Source organism: Pongo abelii, chromosome 15 (assembly GCF_028885655.2).
Source record: "Pongo abelii isolate AG06213 chromosome 15, NHGRI_mPonAbe1-v2.0_pri, whole genome shotgun sequence".
Taxonomy (NCBI): domain Eukaryota; kingdom Metazoa; phylum Chordata; class Mammalia; order Primates; family Hominidae; genus Pongo; species Pongo abelii.
In genome coordinates this window covers 69,606,305-69,629,686 of record NC_072000.2, presented here as the reverse complement: position 1 = coordinate 69,629,686, position 23,382 = coordinate 69,606,305, and the positions used below count along the sequence as shown (strand labels likewise).

General features: G+C 38.4%; 1 protein-coding gene across 1 annotated transcript in view; it reads right to left on the bottom strand.

Annotated features, from left to right (window-relative positions):
- Positions 1-9,656, bottom strand: part of FUT8 (fucosyltransferase 8) — a 287,886-nt gene extending 278,230 nt beyond the window's left edge. The window contains exon 1 of the mRNA XM_054530226.2: positions 9,589-9,656. The gene's annotated coding sequence lies outside the window, so the exon portion shown is untranslated. The remainder of the gene's footprint in view (positions 1-9,588) is intronic.
- Positions 9,657-23,382: the final 13,726 nt, after the last annotated feature.

The following is a 23,382-nucleotide window of genomic DNA, read 5'->3' as shown; positions in this document are numbered from 1 at the left end:
CCAGGTTCCTGGGCCTCAGGAGGAGGCTCTGTGCAGGGCTGCCCGGGGCTACATCCCCAGGGTCCACCCCACATCAGGCGAATGCTGAGCCTGCCACTCCCAACAGCCAGGCCGGACAGTTATCTGCTCTGCCTGGGCCACTGAAGCGCCAGGGCAACTGGGGTAGCTCCCAGCGATGTCACCCCTGCCCCGGATCCCAGCCCAGGTCCAGCAAGGATCTGGAGCCCCTGCCTCAAGCTGAAAGGGGGCGGAGCCAGGGCTGCATGCTCCACAGTACCAGTGGGAGCCAGGAGCAGGCAGCAGCCCAAGCCACCCAAGCTTGGGTGGTAGACCCAGGCCTCCATGTGCTCTTGGGGACTGGAAACAGGCAGGAGCCCTGTCCCCCAACCCCATACAGCTGCAGCTACCCAAGTCAGGGTTGTGGACCCAGGCCTCCGTGTGCTCTTGGGGGCTCTGGAAGGCCCCCCCTGCCTTTGCAGGCTCGGAAATGCCTGTTCCCGCTGCCACTTCCCGCACCGGCTCCAATCTGGCAGGTTCTCAGAGCGGGGTTGGAGCCAAGCCTGGACACCATCACAGCCCAACAGGATATGCGCATGCTCAGGCCCTGCCGCCTAGTCCCCCTCTGGGGAAGCTGAGGTGGAGAGCTGCTCCATGCTGGCGGGCAGGTGCTCCTTGGCACAAGCAGCCTGGGAACCATGGAAAGTGGCAGGAGGCAGACAGGCTCCTGGGTGGAAGAGGGCAGGTCCCCAGACAGACCCCACCTTCAGGCCAGGGAGGGCCTGAAGGTTGGGGACCGGGCTGCCAGACCCGCAGACTGCAGTGGGGGCTTGTGGTGCCTTTTCCAGCCCACCCATGGCCACCGATGTACCAATTGACACACACTTCCTCCCCGCTGAGGTCCATAAAAGCCCCGGGATCAGCCAGAGCAGGGCAGAGGCCAGAGAGACAGCCAGATGACCAGCTGCAGAGAGGAGCTATCCTCTCTGCTGAGAGCTGGGAAGTCAATGGGGACCTGCCTGCAGAGAGGAGCCACTCACTCCAGGGCCTCCTCTCTGCTGAGACCTGAACACTGGATGAGACAACCTGCCTACAGAGAGGGGCTGCCCTCTGCAGCTCTCCTCTGAGCTGTTCTAACACTCAATAAAGCTTCTCTTTGTCTTGCTCACCTTCCACTTGTCTGCATACATAATTCTTCCTAGACACAGGACAAGAACTCGGGCAAAGGCGCCACCGGCCACAGAGGTTTCTAGACAGAAAAGCAACACCTTAAAGATCCCGTAACATTTGCCTCTGATACCATAGCCAGAAGAAACACTAAACACAGCCTGACTTCTAAACAGATAAACATAAAACCTCACACTAAAGGCCTATTTACCTCAGTTCCTTTTACCTGATACATTCTGTTTGGCTATGAAAAAAAATTATGAGGCACTATACAGGCAAAAAATACAATCTGAAGAAACAAAGCAAGCCTCGAAAACAGACTCAGATGTGGCAGGAATTTTTACCAGGAATTATCAAATTATCACCAGAAATTTTTTTATATATATATGTTTTGAGACAGTGTCTCACTGTTACCCAGTCTGGAGTACAGTGGTGATCCACAGCTCACTGTAGCCTTGAACTCCTAGGCACAAACAATCTTCCTGCCACAGCTTCCCAAGCAGGTAGGACTACAGGTGCATGCCACCACCATGCCCAGCTAAGTCCTTTTTTCTAAGACCGGCCTGGGCAACATTGGAGACCCTGTTTCTACGATTTTTTTTTTTAATTGCCAGGCATGGTGGCACACACCTATAGTCCTGGCTACTTGAGAAGCTGAGGAGAATCACTTGAGCCTAGGAGTTCAAGGCTGCAGCGAGTTATGATCACGCCACTACTGCACTCCAGCCAGGGTGACCGAGTGAGATCCTGTGGAAAGAAAAGAAGAGTAAAGAGAAGGAAAAAACAGTGAAGGGGGGAGGTGAGGAAGGGGAGTGTACAAATCAATAACACTGTGACAGGAAAGAATGTCTTTAGTAAGAAACGCCAAACCTGGAAGTTCAGAGAACACCAAGCAAGATAAACACCAAAGTATTTACATAGACAAATGATAGTGAAGCTGCAGAAAATAAGACAAAGAGAAAACTAAATCAAAAGCAAAACTTTAGTTTTTTCCTTATTAACTTTAAGACCAATAAGATATCTCGAAAGAAGAGGTAAAGAAAAAATCAACACACACACAAAACATCTTATCTACAGAGAAATAAAGATAAGAATTAGATCAAACTTTCTCTTCAGAAACCATGCAAGCAAAAAGAGTGAAATTAAATATTTAGCGTTAAAAAAAAAAAAAAAAATCCAACCTTTCAGGCGGAACCGCCATCTTCCAGTAATTCGCCAAAAGGACGAACACAAAGGAAAAGAAGAGGCACCTGATATATGTTCTCTAGGCATTTTGGTAAACATAGAGTTGTTCCTTTGGCCACATGTATGTGAATCTATAAAAAAGGTAATATTGTAGACATCAAGGGAATGGGTACTGTTCAAAAAGGAATGCTCCACGAGTGTTATCATGGCAAAACTGGAAGAGTCTGCAGTGTTACCCAACATGCTGTTGGCACTTTAAGCAAGTTGTAAACAAACACATTACTCAGCATGCTGTTGGTATTGTAAACAACTTGTAAACAAACACATTAAGGGCAAGATTCTTGCCAAGAGAATTAATGTGCGTATTGAGCACATTAAGCACTCTAAGAGCCAAGATAGCTTCCTGAAACACGTAAAGGAAAATGATCAGAAAAAGAAAGAAGCCAAAGAGAAAGGTACCTGGGTTCTACTGAAGCACCAGCCTGCTCCATCCAGGTAAGCACACTTTGTGAGAACCAATGGGAAGGAGCCTGAGCTGCTGGAAACTACTCCCTGTGAATTCATAGCATAACAGGTGTTAAAAAAAAAAAAATAAAAGACCTCTAGACTGGCTGGGCACGGTGGCTCACACCTGTAATCCCAGCACTTTGGGAGGCTGAGGCGGGCAGACCATGAGGTCAGGAGTTCGAGACCAGCCTGGCCAACATAGTGAAACCCCGTCTCTACTAAAAATACAAAAAATTAGCTGAGTGTGGTGGTGGGCGCCTGTAATTCCAGCTACTCAGGAGGCTGAGGCAGGAGAATGGCTTGAACCCGGCAGGTGGAGGTTGCAGTGAGCCAAGATCACACCACTGCACTCTAGCCCGGGCGACAGTGTGAAACTCTGTCTCAAAAAAGAAAAAAGAAAAGAAATACAAAAAAATAGCCAGGCGTGGTGGCGTGCACCTGTAGTCCCAGCTACTTAGGAGGCTGAGGCAGGAGAATCACTTGAACCTAGGAGGCAGTGGTTGCAGTGAGCCAAGATCGTGCCACTGCACTCCAGCCTGGGTAACAGAATGAGACTCCATCTCAAAAAAATAAAATAAAATAAGACCTCTGGACTGTTAAAAAAAAATAAAATAAAATACCAAACTAGAATGCCTATAGAATCCCAGCAAAATTATCCTCCAAAAGTGAAGAAATAAAGACCTTCTCAAATAAAAACTGGGAGAAATGAAACCCAATAAACATGACTTGCAAGAAATGTTAACAGAAGTTATTCAGAAAGAAGGAAAATTATATAGATCAGAAATATGGATTACAAAAAGAAAGAGTGGAGAGAAAAAAATAAAAGGTAAAACTAAATCTTTTGTGTTTTCTGATCCTTAATTCATCTAACAGATAACAACTTGTTCAAAATAATAATAGCAACAATATATTTAGTGACTGTAAATTATGGAAAAGTAAAACAAATAAAAGTAATGTTATAAGGAATGGGAAAAAGGAACTGACAATACTAAGTTGTAAGGTATTTGCACTACCCATGAAGTGGTATATAGTGTTATTTAAAAAGTGAACTTGGATCAGTTTAACTGTGTAATTATTGCAAACTCTAGGGCAACCACTAAAAAATAATTTTATTTTATTCTTTTTTTTTGAGACAGAGTCTTGCTCTGTCGCCCAGACTAGGGCACAGTAGTGCGATCTTGGCTCACTGCAACCTCCACCTCCTGGGTTCAAGAAATTCTCCTGCCTCAGCCCCCTGAGTAGCTGGGATTACAGGCATGCACCAGCACACCTGGCTAACTTTTGTATTTTTAGTAGAGACAGGGTTTCACCATGTTGGCCAGGCTAGTCTTTTGGCCAGGCTAGTCTTGAACTCCTGACCTCAGGTGATCCACCCGCCTTGGCCTCCCAAAGTGCTGGGATTACAGGCGTGAGCCACCATGCTCAGCCTAAAAGATAATTTTAAATTAAGTATAATTTATATTTTAAAACAGGAGACAAAATGGAATTATATAAAACGCTCAATTACAATGAAGAAGGCAGAGACAAAGTGAAAGACAAAAAAAGAAAGAACAAGGACAATGAGTAGAAAACACATTAATCCAACTATATCAATAATTACTTTAAACATCTGTGGTCTAAATACCCCAGTTAAAAGACACATGCTGTCAAGAGTAAGTCAAACAACAAGACCCTACTATATGCTGTCTACAAAAATCCCACTCTAAATATAAAGATGAAGACAGATTAAAAGTAAAGGGATGGAGAAAGGCTATGCTAAACCTAATCAAAAGAAACCTGGAATGGCTATAAAAATTTCAGAAAGAGCAAGCTTCAGGCCAAGAAAAATTATCAGTGATAGAGGAGTATTACATAATAACAGATGGTCAATCTGTTATTATTCACCAAGAAGACATAATTATCACCAAGAAGACATAATTATCTTTATATGTATATACCTAACAACAGAGTGTCAAAATACATAAGGTATAATAAAAACTGATAGAACTACAAGGAGAAACACATGAATTCAATATTATAGACGGAGTTTCAACAACCCTCTATCAGTAATTGACAGAAGCAGAAAATCAGGAAGGTATCATAGAACTGATGACACCATCAATCAACTGGATCTAACTGACATTTATAGAACACTTCATCCAGCAACAGCAGTATACACATTCTTCTCAAATCCACAGGGAACATTTCACAAAGAGAGACTACAAAATACACCTTAACAAATTTTAAAGAATAGACACCATACAAATAGACACATCACAATGGAATTAAATTAGTTAAACAAAAACATAGCTGGAAAATCTCAAAATATTTGGAGATGTTTAAACAGCTCACTTATAAATAACTCATAGGTCAAAAAAATAGTCTTGAGAAGTTATAAAATATTTTAAACTAAATTTACATGAAAATAAAACACCAAAATTTATGGCTGGGCACAGTGGCTCATGCATGTAATCCCAGCACTTTGGGAGGCTAAGGCAGGAGGATCACTTGAGGCTAGGAGCTCTAGACCAGCCTGGGCAACTTAATGAGACCCCATTTCATAAATAAGTAAGTAAATAAATGTGGGATGCAGCAAAGCAGGACTAAGAGATTAATTTTTAGCATTCAATGTATATGTTAAAAAAGAAGGTAAAATTAATCATCTAAGCTTTTAATTTAGGAAACTAGAAAATGAACAAATTAAATCCAAAGGAAGCAGAAGGAAATAATAAAAATCAGAGCAAAATTGAAAACAGGAAAACAAAGAAAATCAACAAGACTCAAAGCTGGTTCTATGCCCTTAAATTTGACAACTTAGGTGAAATGGACCAATCCGTTAAAAGACACAATCTACCAAAATTCACACAAGAAGAAACAAATAATCTGAATAAGCCTAAATCAGTTTTTTAAAACTGAATAAATAATAATCTTCCAAAACAGAAAGCAACACACTGAAGATAATTCATTCATGAATTCTATCAAATATTTAAGGAACAGATGATACCAATATTCTACAATCTGTAGAAGCAGAGTGAGCACTTCTAACTCATTCTCAGAGGCCAACATTACCCCGATAATAAGCCCAGGCAACAGCCTTACAAGAAAGGAAAATTACAGAACAATATCTTTCATGAACACAGAGACAAATGTTCTCAAAAATCTCAGCAAATCACATTATACACCACAACCAAGTAGAGTATATTCCAAGTATGCAAGGTAGGTTCAGCATCTAAAAGTCAATTAATGTAATCCAGGAAACAGAAAAAAAAATCATACAATCAGATCATATCAATAGATGCATTAAAAGTATTTGATAAAATTCTACATCAGTTAATAATTACATGTTCTCAGCAAACTAGAAATAGAGGAGGATTTCCTCCACTTGATAAATAAAATTTACAAAAAACTTACAGCAAAAACACCATACCTAATGGTAAGAAACCAGATCCTTTCCCTGTAGGATCAGGAACAAGGCAAGGACTTCCCTTCTTACCACTCCTATTCAACATCACAGTGGACATCCTAGCTAATGCAGTAAGACAAGAAAAGGACATAAAAGGTACACAAATTGGGAAGAAAGAAATAAAACTCTCTGTTTGCAGATGACATGATCATCTATGTAAAAAAAAAAAAAAAAAAACCCCAAAGTACTGACCAACAAACTCCTGGAAATAATAAGCGATTACTACAGATTGTAAGATAAAAGGGGGAGATATTTGGGAACTCTCTGTAAGAAATTACAATTTCTCTGTAAACCTAAAACTGCCCTAAGAAATAAAATCTATTTTAAAAAAACTCCAATTAAACAACTTTCATAGTAATACATTAATCCAGTATAGGTGCTTAAGAAAAAAATATGTGGTCAACACGGTTTTCCTCCTTTGTTTCCTTTTTTCCCCAGTGGGGCTGCAGGGGTGGCTGGGGGAGCCGGGGAGAATCTCTCTAACTTCTCAAGCATCTTTGAGTCCAATAAAACACAACATGGAAAGTGAAGACTATACATCATAAAAGTGAATAATTCAAACACATCCATACCATCTTTTTTGATCTTTACCAACTCATAATTCTCTGAAACTAGAAAATATTTCTTATAAGTTGGAGGAACCTTATTTTCTTGGTAATATAAGTATACCAACTCCAAAACCTAAAATGAGAAGGAAAAGTACAAGGAACAGAGTTTAATCCAAGCTTGGATGATCAGCCACCATGGCCCCAGGAATGAAGAAAAAAAGAAAATCTTCCCAACAATCATCAAAATAGCCCACACCAAAAGGTCAAGTTATTTTCTGAGTAACTCCTTAACATTCTCTTCTTTAACATTAAGAAAATATATTAGCCAGGCACGGTGGCTCACTCCTGTAATCCCAGCACTTTGGGAGGCTGAGGTGGGGAATTGCTTGAGCACAGGAGTTCAAGATCAGCCTGGGCAACATGGCAAAACTCCATCTCTACAAAAAATGCAAAAAATTAGCCAGGCATGGTGGTGTGCACCTGCAATCGCAGCAACTCAGGAGGCTGAGGTGGGAGAATCACCTGAGCCAAGGAGGTCAAGGCTGCAGTGAGCCGTGACTGCGCCAATGCACTCCAGCCTGGGCAATAGAGTGAGGCCCTGTCTCAAAAAAATTAATAAAGAAAGAAAGATAAAAAATTCTCCTACTCTTTTAATTGACTAGAATAGAAATGTGAATAGAAATATGATAGAGGTATATCTTTTTATTATTGTAATTATAATGTCTATTTAATTTCTATATTCTGTTTTAACACATTTTATTTCAGGTATTGCTGGAGTGTTACTGTTAATTCTATATTCTAATGTATCTTCTAAAATTAATTAAATACATTACCATTCTTACAACATCTAGTGAGAGTCTCTGAATTGCCCAAATATCCACTATGAAAACACTTACTACAATTTGTGTGTGATGGAAGGGCTACATACAGGAAGATCCTTAAGTTAAGTGGTGAGACAATCCTATCTCCCCCTGGTATATGGTTTTGAATTTCTTCCATATGGAATGAATAAAAATCCCTCTTTTCTCCTACTTCAGTAACTTTTGTCCAGATCTACAAACACTGGTTCAACCTGTATTTATACTTATCATCAATATGTAGTCATTGTTCATTTGTAACTTCAAAGAACAAGCACATACACGACCACAGAGGGTTTTGGTAGTACCAAAGAATTTTTCAGTGCCCACAATATCTCTGTGAAGTAATTATTACATACTTCCAACATGATTCAAACAAAGAATTCAAATACAATACTACAGTGACCTATTTAAAACACAAAGAAAATTCAATAGCACATGATTCACTTACACCTAGAATTCTAACACCATGCTCCACCTCACAGTACTATTACCATTCTCTAGTAAGAATTTTTCTAAAATCTCTTGACCACAAGAATGACATGACAGACAAACATGGGCAATGAAGGGGGAAGGGGAACCACATTCTCATATTCACTTCAGGAAAGGTTATTTCATTTTGTGAACTCAGCCTGAGCGTGCAGCATTTTTCTAACTTTAAGTGACCTGAAGAATGCTCTTCTTCCAAATACACTATTCAAGCTGAAAAACAAAATGGTAAGTCAGAGAGATCAGGGCAAACATCATGTTTACCTAATGTCTTCATTAATTAGCTTCACCCAAATAAACAAAACAAATTAATTTACGCAAGCTACATTCACAAGTTAGAGCCTATCTGATTAGCACTTAAAGCATTTTCTATTCCCTTTTTGTGACTCCAACAAGACTAATATTAATACGGTATGTAGCAGGCACTCAGTAATTATAAAACTTTAGAATCTGAGAACTAGAAATGTCTTAAAGATCATTTGGTTTACTCTTCTCTTCCTCAGGCCTCAAATTTTATCTATGAGGAAATCGAAACCAACCCAATAGTCCCACAGACAGTCCTTTTGGCACAAAAAGTATCAAAGAACTGAAACCAGATCACCCCACCAGATGCCAGACCCCTCATTCATCATTATTGCTTCCTTGCCCCTCCCAAGTTTCTGTTTTCTTACACATTGTTATAATCTATGTCTTCCCTGCCATAAACCCTGGTTTTATTCAGTCAGGGAGATGGAATTGAGACCGAGCTCCCATCTTCTCAGCTGCCGCACCTGATTAAAGCCTTCTTCCTTGGCAATACTCATTGTCTCAGTGATTGGCTTTCTATGCAGCAAGCAGCAGGACCTAGACTGAACTCCTGGTGTATCAGTAACAAACTAATAGCTGAAGAAGACAATAACTTTCTTAAGCTAGTTATTAACAGAGCAGAACTAAGGTACTCTGACTTCCAGATTGGTTTTCTTTCTACTATACCATGCTGTTGTCAAGATCTCTGAAGAACCTAAGATTTTACCCTACATGCAAGCTAACATCAGTCTGCCATAGTTTCATGGACACTGAGAGCAAACACTGTACCTACATACAGTTTGGACACTGAAGACTGAAACTACATGTCCCCTACACTGAGTTGAATAAGTGTCCTCCCAAAATGTATAACTGCTGGAAATAGAGTCTATGCAGATATAATCAAGTTGGTATAATGTCATTCTGGATTAGGATGGACCCTAATACGTGACTGGAATCCTTATAAGAAGGACATTTGAACACAAACACACACAGAGGGAAGATGTCATGTGAATACTGAGGTAGAGATTGGAGTTATGCTACCAAAAGTCAAGAAATACCAAGGATTTCTGGCATCAACCATAAGCTAAAAGAAGAAGGAAAGGATTCTTACCTAGAGCCTTCAGAGAGAGTGTGGCCCTGCCAACACCTTGATTTCAGACTGCTAACCTCCAAAACTGTGAAAGAATAAATTTCTGTTATATTAAGCCACGCAGTTCACAGTGCTTTGTTATAGCAGCCCTAGAAAACTTATACACTCACACACACAGCTTTCTAGGTACATTAACATGACTTTACCAGTCCACTGTCTTAATTAGCATAACTGCTATTCTAGGAAGTAGCAGAAATATAATGTGATTTTGATTGTTCATTACAGACCTTCTGGAAAGACCCATCAACTCTTTGGCAGTTTTCAAAAGTTTTCTAGGAGACAGCAGAAATATAATATGATTGTTCATTACAGACCTTCTGGAAAGACCCATCAATTCTTCGGCGGTTTTCAAAATCTTACTGTTTCCACCAAACCTAAACTGTTTTATCATGATACCTACCCAATCCTAATCAAGCCTCATCGCCACCACTGAAAGATCCAACTTAAACCAAACTTCAAATTCTCAAATTTTGACCTCTCTAAGACCCTACCAAAGTTTTTTTTAGGTGTTCTCCCTTACCACAATAAGCAATTAACTCAGCTTTGTTTTATCAATAGGATGTGTTAGTGGTATCCGGTAAGCTAGCATCAGATAATCCTGGCAGAAGTTATGACACTCCTAGATCAGAAACCAAGAACAGTTTACTACTCACAACAATAGCATAGACAGAGTACCATATTTTGTACTGGTTCCTCAAGCTCTAATTCCTAAAAGCCAATGAAAGGAAAACCAAGTGCACATACTGTGGGTTGCATTACAGGACAAGAAAACCTGAGCTTAATGAAACTCCAATCTTTAAAAGGAGCTACAAGCAAATATGCCCAACCTTTTTCCCTAGAGGGATTATCTTAATTACCCTGGACAGCAAAGAAAGTGCCATCTGTCCTAATGGAAGCACTATTTCTATCTTCCTAGGCTGTTTGCTAAACAGATTTCTTTGAAAAAGATAGCCCCCAACAAAAGCTATCAGTACTCTGCTCAGCGAATGTGCAGAAACAGAAGAGATCCATAGATTGAAGAGAAATCTCTCTCAATACCTATTTCCTTTGTCCTAAGAGAATAAAAAGATTCTTAGAGAATCAAGACAAAATTGGTACAATACAATGAGAAGATGTTTCCAGAGAAAACATACAGAACAAAAAGGTGTACTTTCTTCTCTCAAAAATCTGTATAAACTAAAACCACTTCAGCTGAGTCACAATCTTATAATAAGCCTATATATCAAATATCCAAAAGTAAATACTTATATGTTTGGATCCTATTTTCATTTCAAAATGTTCCATTTCTAGAAAAGTATCTCAAACAAGTTTTTATTTTTATTTTATTATTCTTTAACTTTAAAATAAAATGCTATTTTTTTATTATTTTTTGACTATTTCTCACAGTGAATCAAGTTTTATCAATAATTTCCAAGGCCTGGCAGTGTTCATGAAATAAAAGAGACTAGCAGTCTTAAACTTTACCAATTATACCTGACTTTAATGTGGACCTTAACGCCTTTTTTTAAAATAAGAAAATAAAGACCCAAGAGCTGAGATGGTAAGCTTTTACTCATACAGCTATCTAGAGACATTGCAGTGTAGAGTTCATTTTACTCATCATTCTCTCTCTCTCTTTATCCTGGGATCATTGCTTAACCTAATGGGTGGGATAAAGTCAAATTATTCAATTTAATATTATTTACAAAAACTCAGTTTTTGTTTATTTCTTTTACAGTTAATTTTAAATTAAACAGGCTACTATTTAAACGGTACAAGATAGAATCTCAATTTTCAAATATGAAAAAAATATGCTGATATTGAATATATAGCTAGAAAAATCTAAATTTTTTTATTTTGTAACAACCTCAAAATATTTTATGTGAATTAAAGTATATTAAATTTAAATTTAAATATGGCTTTTATTTTCATAAATACTTTACATATTGACCTTAGAATTGTGGTTTAAAATCTAAATACCCTAAAATCCTGAAGAAATCATGACTTCTGAGCACAGCATTATCTTTGACTCTGTGTTGCACTTGCCCGTTGAACAGATAACTATTCTCTTTCAGAAATATCTCTGAAATGCTCTGACTCTGCCTAAAACGTTTTGTCTATTTAAGAAATGTTCTCTGACCGGGCACAGTGCCTCACATCTATAATCCCAGCACTTCAGGAGGCTGAGGTGGGCAGACCGCTGAGCCAAGAAGTTTGAGACCAGCCTAGCCAACATGGCGAAACCCCATCTCTTCTAAAAATACAAAAATTAGCTGGGCGTGGTGACGCACATCTGTAATCCCAGCTATTTGGGAGTCTGAGGCATGAGAACTGTTTAAACTCAGGAAGTGAAGGTTGCAGTGAGTGGAAATTGAGCCACTGCACTCCAGCCTGAGTGGCAGATAGAGATTCTTGTCTCAAAAAAAAAAAAAAGAAATGAAAGGAAAATAAGGTTTTAAAAAAATGTTTTCTGAGAACACAATACAGCAGGCCACTTATCTATAGAGATACTATGAAAGTTACATAATTCATCTAAAAATGTTCAGAAACAAGAAAACAATTTAAAGTTGCAGTAAGTCTTTTAGTGTCCAAGCTTAGAAGCTAGAGTCTAAACCATCCACCATTTTCTGAGTCAGAGCATAATACTTTCTCAAGATCTTTTTATTTCTATAACAAATAATGAACTAGTTTCCTTATAAATATTCAAATAGGGTTTCAAGCTACTTTTTGAGGTCATTAATTTCCCCAAGGCAGAAAGACAGTTTCTATCACTTTCATCCTACATATTCATTCAAGAAAGTTTACATTGACTTTTCCATGCCCAACCTTTACCCTCAAGTATGTTTTTAATATAGAATTCTAATTTACCTGACTCTTCTAGATGACTTTTGAAGCTACCTATATGAGGCTTGACGTTATTAATCTACCTGTATATTTCTGATCTACTGAGGGAAGAGAGAGACCCTCTCATATTGTTTTATATGGTTTTATACTCAGTACCTGTTTTAAGAAAAAAAAACAAGGAAGTGAAATCAAAGACAGGCAGTCCGGCGCCAGGCCCAAAACCAGGCCTGGGCCTGCCTGGCCTAAACCTAGTAGTTAAAAATCAACTCATGACTTAGAACCCGATGTTACCCATAGATTTCAGGCACTGTATTGTGAAACTCCCTGCTCTGTTCTGTTTCACTCTGACCACCAGTGCATGCAGCCCCTATCACGTACCCCCTGCTTGCTCAAATCAATCACAACCCTTTCATGTGAAATCTTTAATGTTGTGAGCCTTTAAAAGGGACAGAAATTGTGCACTCGGAGAGCTCAGATTTTAAGGCAGTAGCTTGCCGATGCTCCCAGCTGAATAAAGCCCTTCCTTCTACAACTCAGTGTCTGAGAGGTTTTGTCTGCAGCTCGTCCTGCTACACTACCACTATATTCAAGAAGGCTACCTAGTATCTCCAAAATCAGGGAACACCACAAGTTCCAATAGATCCCCTTTCTAATAATTTTACATCATTTCTCTTTCTATACTCAAAATGACCATAAATTGCAAGTTTCTTCCCCTAGCCACAATGTCTGTTAAATTGTGTTCTCATTATGTTTTAATAACATTTTTAAAAAGAAATGCAACCACAGCCTAAAAGGCAATAGTTAAATCATCACAGTGCTTTAACATTAGCAACAACAAAAAGTAATTTCTATTAGTAAAAAATATATGCGGTCAGGGGATGAAGAAAGGTTGATTAATGGGTACAAACATACACTTAGAAGAAATAAGACCTGGTGTTCAATAGATCAATAGGGTGATTATAGTTAACCTTACTTAGTTGACTGTTCATTTCAAAATAGCTAGGGAAGAGAATAATTCAAATTTTCTTAATATAAAGAAAAAATGAATATTTAAGTTAATGGATATTCCAATTACCCTAATTTTATTACATAAAGGTATCAAATTATCACATGTACCCTGAAAATAAATATGTACACCTAACATGCATCAATGCAAAAAAAATTTTTTTTTTTTTTTTTTGAGACGGAGTCTCGCTCTGTCACCAGACTAGAGTGCAATGGCACGATCTCGGCTCACCACAACCTCTGCCTCCTGGGTTCAAGTGATTCTCTTGCCTCGGCCTCCCAAGTAGCTGGGACTACAGACGTGCACCACCACACCCAGCTAATTTTCGTATTTTTAGTAGAGATGAGGTTTCATCATGTTGGCCAGGATGGTCTCGATCTCTTGACCTCATGATCCGCCCGCCTCAGCCTCCCAACCAAAGTGCTGCGATTACAGGTTTGAGCCACCACGCCCCGCCAAATTTTTTAAAGAACATAGAGTCACATTTTTTTTTTAATGTACGATTGCAGCAGTTTTATGATCATCAAAAACTAGAAACAGCCTAAATATCCATAAACAGGTAAACGAATAAACTAATTATGGTATATCCATAAAGTGGAACACTAATCAGCAATAAAAAAGAACAAACTACTGATACACAACTACTGATGCACACAGCAACATGAATAAACCTCAAACATATTATTCTAAGTCAAAGAAGCCAGGATTTAAAAACTACATATTAGATGATTCCAATTAAATGACATATTGGAAAAGGCAAATTATAGGGATAGAAAGCAGATCAGTGATTGCTAGGGATTGAGGTATAAGGAGAGGTTAACTACAAATAGGCAACATGAGCAAATTTGGAAGGTTCAGAGAATGTTTTAATTGTGGCGATATATATTTGTCAAAATTAATAGAATGAACACTAAAAATAAATAAAAATGTTAATGTAGGACTGAAATCTGGACAAGAATACCTTTAAAAGCCAGCTACTAAAAATGTCAGAAATGTTTAAGATGAGTTGCTTATTTTTAGCACCAAATATGCCACACAACGATGCCAAAAGTTCAGTGTACTGCATTCAACCACAATTTGTTTTATCCAGCCCCATAATTTAAAGTACAAAACTATTTAAAAGGAAGTAAAATATTTTCAATTTATGCAGTGAATATTGTATATAGTAGGCAGTAAGAAAATGTTTCTTAACTAATACACAATTCAACAGAGTTTAGACTGACTTGGCCTTTCTGCTTTACTGGTACATAACATGTAGCTTTAACCACAAAATTATCTATTTCTCAAAATATTAACATATAATTAGAACAAGGAAGTGCTGTCCACAAAATACACTAACCTGAATTTGTCCAGTTAATCAACAAAGGCAATAAATCACTTTATCTTGAACAAAAAGACCATTAGGGTCATGGATGTCCTCTGAGCAAAAGCAGCAACCTGAAACAAAATAAAAATATATGAAATTCAGCCCTACTCAAGCTTCAGTTAGCATTATTATATAATTTTTTAAATACCTTTAACTTTTCTTTATGTAGCCAGTCATAACATGCAAATTCACTTATTTTGTACATTGACTTATTCTGTAAGTAGCACTTTCCAAATGTCAACAAAAAATGGGTTTTCATTTTGCAAATTATACCCAAACTCAGTAACACTCAGTGGCTTAATTTGCTTCATAGTTCAACTTAAAATAAGTTAGTGCTCATATAACTTGCTTTGTGAATATAAAATTCTTTAACTTTGTCTATCTTTTAACATAAAAGGCATTCAGAAGTGTACCTCTTTTCAGACCAAAGCTCAAAATCTTTTGTATTTCCCCTCGATTTTGTATGACACCTCGGTTAGCTCTATAACCTAGTTTCTTACTATCTTCTACGCAAACTTCCACTAAAGCCAATTTAATTTTGCTTTCTTTCCATAGAACAATTTGTTTATTCTCAGCTGTCGCCCTGCAATACAACATTCCTTTTTTTAAAAAACAGGGATTTTTTTCTCCTTTATCAATAAATGCATATCCATCAACTTTCTCAAAATCCAGCCCCTCTATACCTCCCTGCCTGAGAGCTGACATAATCATTCTATACTCCATTAATCTTCACTAGAATATTTTGCTGCCTTATACATGCACCATCTCATGCAGTCTTTTGATCAGGGACCCTTCTCCTACTTCATTTGTTGCTGCCTCTCCTTCATCCAGTATCATGTTTGGCACACAGTTAGTAATCAATATGATTAACTGAAAAGTGAAATGGCCTTAATAAAGATTCGCACATCAAATGTTCACTGAGTGTGTAATATGCGCAAGTCACCAAGTACAAAAACCCAAGAACAGTACAAAGACACAACACATTCTATAGAAATGTGTCTTTCTGCCACTCGCTTTACTCTTATATCAACAACATGAGATTTTTCTCTGATTGACATTATTAATTGTGAGAAGCAGTTTTTCTCCAATGACATCAAAGTCTACTAAAAACAATTTTAGGCAATTACAACTAATATAAAAGCAATATCACCAACTTAAACTCCTCCCACCACAAAGGTAATACAACTATTTACTTTTTTTTAAAGATTTTAAAATTTATTTTGTTTTACTTTATTGTAGAGACTGGGTCTCGCTATGTTGCCCAGGCTGTATCAAACTCCTGGGCTCAAGTAATCCTCGTGCCTCAGCCTTCCAAAGTGCTGGGATTGCAAACATAAGCCACCATGCCCAGCTTGTATAATGCTTTATTATTTACATTATCTCATACATCTATTTGAAGAAGGCAGAGTCAACTACTCCCAAAGCCCATAAACGTACAATTACTAAATAGCCATCAAGTCTAAAATCAGCGAAGGTTTATTGTAATTCTTTCCTGTAACTTCACCCAAAAGTCTTTGCCAAACTCCTCAATAATCCAACAGTGTGAAATGTATGCTTCCAGCCATTATGGAATAACTGGTAACAGATTTACCCTCAGATGGTAAGCAACTGCAAGACCAGACAAAATGCATGACAGTTTCCAGACAGCGAACAACAATTAGTGTAGATGTGTGTTCCCTGAAACAAGAAAACAAACTAGATAAGGCCTATGACCACCCTGGCTTTCTGCCTAGAGACATGTTCTAGACACTATTGCCAACAGGGAAATTCAAAGCAGAATACAGCAGTCTTGCTAACTTGAAAAGAACGGAGTTTGGAACAGTGAAGGTGGCAAGAATTACTAGAATGATATACCAGAAAGGAGAAACTTAAGCAGAAAAAAGCTACAGACATGTACATTGGGGTCCACTTGAGTCATCAACTAAATACTAATCTACACATGCTTAGGGTGAAGTTCCATAAAGTCAGACAAAAAACATCCGCCAGGAGCTATAATATGAACAACTCCGGGCTGACACCGAGCTCGGAGACATCTGAGTTCCATCCAGCCACAGTAGAGACATCTCTTTACACTCTAGGCCATAGGTACAGGCCTCAGGAGGGCTAAATTTGCCCTAGAATAAAGATTACTCTATAATGATCCCAACAGAGCTTAAAAACAAGCCATGAAAGGAGAATCTGATCCTCAATTTAACATCTGTAACCAACAGCCAGAATGGAAAAGTCTCACAATTCATGAAGCATAAAATATTCAGAAGGGTTTTGCCTCAGTAGTGGGGAAAATTAAATTAAGTGGTTACACTTAACAAAGATTAAAAGCAATACCTAAAAGTTTAAAAACGCTTTCAAACAACTTCAATACAGACCAGGAAAAAGTTCAAAAATATCCGCAGGCACCAGGGCTGGTGGTACGCACCTGTAGTCCCAACTACTCGAGAGGCTGCAACAGAAGGATCACTTGAGCCCAAGAGCTTAATACTGCCATGAGCTATGATCATGCTACTGCACTATTGCCCAGGTAACAGAGCAAGACCCCATCTCTTAAAAAAAAAGAATATAGGAATATAAAAATGTCCAGCACCCAACAAGGCACAATTTACAATGTCTTATTTTACATGCCTGATATGCATCAATTAATTAACAAGCAGGTTAAAAAAACTAAGGCAAGAAAATAGAGCCAGAAGGAGAGCTATCAATCAATCAAAACCAACCCAGAAATGACAGGGTTGATAGAACTAGGAGACTTAGGACATTAAAAGTTATTATATATCTGTTCCATATGTACTAAAAGCCAGAAGAAAGGTTAAGTATATTAAGACACAGATAAAAAAGAGCCAAGTTGAACATCTAGATATAAAAACTAGAATGTTGGAAGTCCTCTACCTGACAAACCTGTTGAATTATGAAGTTTTTTTGTCTGATGGATTCAGGCCCTACTCCTAGCCATGTGTGAGCTCTAAGTGTTGTATTATTCCCTCAATTCCTTTTTGGTGGTTCTTCCGCGGCTTCCTATAGTTTCCTTACAGGCATGTATTGATCAGTAGTCAATTGAATTCTTGAAAGGAATTTCTACAGATCTGTGAAGTTCTGTCTCTTGCAACTTTCTCCTCTCTCATACTCTACCTTGTGAACTCTAGCTGCCTTGGCCCCCCCAATCTCCCAGCTAGCTCTACCTCTTCAATACAGAGAAATCTCTAGGTTCCTCCTGGGTTCCACTGCTTTGTTCCATCCCTACAAACCCTCTCTAGGCGGGAGCTAGAGCAACCGCATGATCTCGCCTAATTTGTTTCCCATCCCTTGGGGATCAATGTCTTTTGCTGCTTGATGGCAAACGTCTTGAGAACTGTTGTTTCATTATTTCGTCCCATTCTTTAGTTGTCTTGGGTGGAAAGACCATCCCTATTAGCCCATCTTACCTGGAAACACTGTATTTTAAAGGGGGACTACGAACTTAATTAACTTTGTAACAGTACTGAATGCTGAAATTTTCTAAAAATTAGATGTATTCAATAAATACCACTTATATGTCAATAAGTTATCCTAAAGCAAAGAAGCATAAATAGGATCTAAGAATGAGAAGGAACTCATATGAAAACAAAATATTACCATAGGAGAAACTAAAGGTATTTAAGAAACGCATATCATTGACAGGAACGGGGGAGAGAGAAATTCTAGGCAGAAAATGGCAGGTCCCCAGCAAAACCTCATCCTCAAGCCAAAAAGCCTGTAACCATGGCCCAAAGTGAGAACTTATATCTCTGTTTTCCAGCTCAAATGCTGCCTTTTCCTAAACCACCCAGGGCCCTGCTCCATCCCATCCTGTGCCTATAAAAACCCCAGACTCAGCTGGTAGACAAGACTATGGCTAGATATTGGAGAGAGGTGGCTTGACTTCAGAAGGACAGCTTGATGGCATTATTACAGAGAAGAATCTTGCCAGAGATGGCTGAACTTCCCAGAGGAAGATTACCTACCCACCCTGTCCCCTTTTCAGCTTCCATTTCCACTAAGAGTCCCTTTCATTTCCAATAAAATCCCCTGCATTTACCATCCTTCAATTCATTCATGCAACCTCATTTTTCCTGGGCGCCAGACAAGAGCTCAGGAGCCACAAGTGTGGATACAAAAGGCTTTCACAGTGGCCCTTTGCCCTCACTGGCAGAGGGCAGCCACTTCACAAAAAAAAGGCAAAGGGTCCACTGAGCTGTTAACACTTAAGCTGTCCACGGACAGCAGAGCTAAAAGAGCACTGTAACACACCCTCTGGAGCTTCAATAGTCACAGGCACCTGCTCCTGGACACTGCTGTGGGGCCTGCAGAGAGTTCACTCCTGCTGTGGCTAAAGCATCCGGCCGTTCCGGCACCCACTCATATGCACACTCCCTCCTGCGAGCGGTAGAACTCAGTGGGTCTGAGTGAGTGGAGGTTGAGCCCTCTGGCGCCAAAGCAGCCAGCTGGTTTCAGGACTCATTCACTCCAATTCCCACACCCGTTCACTTGAGCATTCCCTTCCACAAGAGTTAAGAGTGGTGGGCTGGGGCCAGGTGCGGTGGCTCATGCCTGTAATCCCAGCACTTTGGGAGGCTGAGGCGGGCAGATCACGAGGTCAGGAGATCAAGACCATCCTGGCTAACACGGTGAAACCCCGCATCTAATAAAAATACAAAAAATTAGCGGGGCACAGTGGCGGGCGCCTGTAGTCTCAGCTACTCGGGAGGCTGAGGCAGGAGAATGGCATGAACCCAGGTGGCGGAGCTTGCAGTGAGCACCACTGCACTCTAGCCTGGCCGACAGAGCGAGACTCCGTCTCAAAAAAAAAAAAAAAAAAAAAAAAAAAAGGGTGGAAGGGTGGAAGGGTGGTGGGCTGGGTAAACAAGGCACCCCTGTTGCAAGTCCCACAAAGGAGTCAGGGAAATATCCTGCTTCATTACGTAATAGAAAAAAATGATTAACCACGAAAGTTTACCTTCATGATAGGTGAATATCAACAGCATCCAAAGAATAAACAATATCCAGTAATCAGCAATAATAAAAACCCAACGTAAGAAAAACCCCATTTTAGAAAAGATACAAACTGAAAGATTTCTCTGAGAAAAAGAAATATACCTGAAAAGATACAACCAAAAGTGCAGCATATAATATCATATCCATGTCAAATATATGGAAGAAATTATTCACTGAAGAAGAAATGCTATACTTGCTTATCATTAGTGGCACTAGAATTCAGTCGAACGTTACAAGATCTGCTGTAGGCTAACTGAACATGAACATAATAAAGGAAGAGAAGTAAAACGATAAGTAGAAGTCTTCAGGAGAAACAGAATACCTATAGAACTAAATAAACATCTTAAGTTATCTCCATGATAGAAAAAAGAAAGCATAAAGAAAGAAAAATGTTAAGACTTTAAAATAAAGAAGTATAAAAAAAGAGGCTAAGGAATCACAGGTTTTATTTTCAATCTGTAATGTTGAACAGAGTCAGTCATTTTTACCCACACCGTTAGGAAGAAAGAAGACTGTGAGCTAAACTGAAGGTACCCTAGGTGAGGAAAGAAAAAGAGCAAATGGTCCATTGAGTCTCATCTTCAAAGAAATACATCTTGTTCTAAAAAAGAAAACCACACACACATGCATACATATACACACAAAATCACATATGAAATGAAGAAGAAACCAAAGTCATGGGAAAACATGTTTAACAGATGACAAAAATAAACTCTATCAGTGGTGAAACTGGTCATTTTTAAGAAAAAGAGAAAAGTACTGTGTTGATAATAAAAGGGCTATTTACCCATAAAAAGTGAAAGCTATAAACATGTTTTAAAAGCTAAGTATGACTCAGGCACTACTGAGTCTCGTAACACTGATGGTCCTAAGGCCATTCTAGGTTTCCCCAAAACTGGACTTCAAACAGGGAGATGCTTCAACCAAGAAAGTGAGCTTTCCACAGTGAAACAGGGTAAGGCAGGGGTGACGACAGCCTAGAAGAGGCTGCTCACTATGAAGAATTTTACTATTGAAAATTTATCAACCTAAATATAGTATGGGGTATGCTGCTCATGGCTAAGATAAAAAAGCAGTAAGGCAGGACCTCAATGTCTTCTAGCTATGGGCCAATGTTAAGAGAGAAAACACAAGAAGGATGAAAGCCTCAGAGGAGAAAAGCACACTGACAATGGTATATTGCTTCCTTTCCTTCTCCTTTCTCTGTAGTGTTGATATTGATATTCTAAGTGACTCCAATATATCAATGGAAGCTACATTCTTTCTGTTTTGGCAAAAAGAAAAATACTTAAGGTAGGTGATACATACTAACAAAAACTAGAGACTAAAATGGATTCTAGGAATAAGTGAAAAAAAGGAAAAAGTCTGTTTTGTCCACTATTTCAACAAAAACGAATTCATCAATGTAAGACTGTCAAAGTCATATTTATTGGTAAGCAAATGTTTCCTATAATTATTCAGACAATTAACATTACTTTACAGTAAAATAAGTTATAACTAATTTATTCACTACTCTCCTTCCTTTGGTGAAGTTGTCTGCATCATCAACATAAACTAGTACTAAATCAACTATATTGAATTTTGTCTAGTTTCTTACCAATTAAAAGGATCTATTTATTTATTCATAGTGGTCTAAGTAAATCTGTCCTAAATTTGTAAGTTCTGTTTGACATTACAAAATCAATTCCTTTGTTTTCTTCCTCCATCTCAAACCAGGCTAATATGCCAAAAATCACTAAAACAATTTAAGTGATTTCTGTCATCCTTAATTCATAAATTCATTCATATAAATAGCTGTGTAAAATCACCTAAAATAAAAAATAATCTGAAAATTATAAAGGAAAATCGTATCAGTATCTATTACAGTCCAGATGCTTTTATAGTCATTATCCTTTCAGTTAGTCTGAATTAAGAAGGCAAAATACCAAAATTTCTGTTACAATACCATCACGCTTTCTAAATTCCCATGGGACACAGTTTGAATTTCTAAATCCTTTTCAACTTCCTATACATTGTAACTGGTTATTTTTCCCACCCCATCCCCAAAAGATTGGGCACACCATGAGAACAGAGCTTGTGTCTATTCACCTTTATATCCCTCTTAGTGGTTTCTAGCACACTACCTTAACACATATTATACTTAATATTTTCTACTCACCAATATCTCTTCTACTTATCTCACAAGGATACTGCAAGGATCAAATAGTACAATATTTATGAGTACTGTGCTTAAAATATTGTGCGGATATCAGATGTATTTTATTTCATTATTGTCTATGATTATTCTAAATCCTAGCTGGCAAGTAGCAATATGCTATAGGGAATGAGAACAGAACAACCTATCCTCCTGATAAGGATGAGTTTGATGGTGGCTCCATTGCCTCCTTTATTCTGCCCCCCATTCAATAGGTTCTAGACTCACTTACTCATGACCAAAGCTTTCATCACCCCCTGCCCGCATCATCCCAGCACTCTTCACCACACCACAAACATCATCTGGCGTTTTTATGGTTTCTAGTACCAGCTCCGCTTCCAGCTCCCAATCTATAGTTCATAACCATTGGATATTCTGGCTACTATCTCTAAGCTATCTCTTAATGGGTAAGATAAAGAGGTAGAATCAACAGGTCAGGGGTCTTATGACCTAACACTATCCCTGTAATACTGAATAAATCATGTCTGTTTCTGTGCCTTTATAAAAATACCAATATAAATATGTCACACTGCCTTAGTTGCACTAATTTAGGTAAGATATGAGGAGCCCAGGATCCGGTTATCGTGCCTTTCAAGAAACACATTCTGGCATTGAGAAACTAATCCTGAAATAGAAACGAAGAGGCTTAGTACTAGTCCCAGCTCTAAACAGCAATTTACTATGTGATCTCAGAAATAACATATCATTATCCCTAGACTTCTAGATATTCTCCTATAATGAAGGAATTGGAATAAATTTTAAAGGTCTCCTCCAGATCTAAAATTCTGAGATGAAAAGCCTATACTGCCATCTTCCAGGGGCCATCAGAATTTTTCAGCTTGTATTTCAATTGACCTTACCACTTGCTACTAAACATGCCAAAAACATTCTAATAATTCAACCAGACAAGATACCATTTTAAAAAATGTATGTATTTGAAAAAATGGTATCTTGTCTGGTTGAAGAAAAAAAATTTTCAGAAGAAAAATTTTTTTTAATCTTTTAATTTAATCTATTATCAAAACATTCCTTTCCAATCCAAAAAGTCCTGTTCCTTCATTATTATAAAATAAAGGTATTTTCCTATAACTCTTCAACATAAAATGTACAATCATTACATTGCACCTTGATTTACTGGAAACTAAAAAATGCAGCTTATATTCACCAAGTTTAGTAACAAACTCAAACAAAATTTACTTTCTTTTGGGTTTTTTTTTTTTTTTTTTTTGAGACAGAGTCTCATTCACTGTCACCCAGGCTGTAGTGCAGTGTGGGACATCAGCTCACTGCAACCTCTGCCTCCCAGGAGCAAGTGACTCTTCTGCCTCAGCCTCCTAAGTAGCTGGGATTACAGGCATGCAC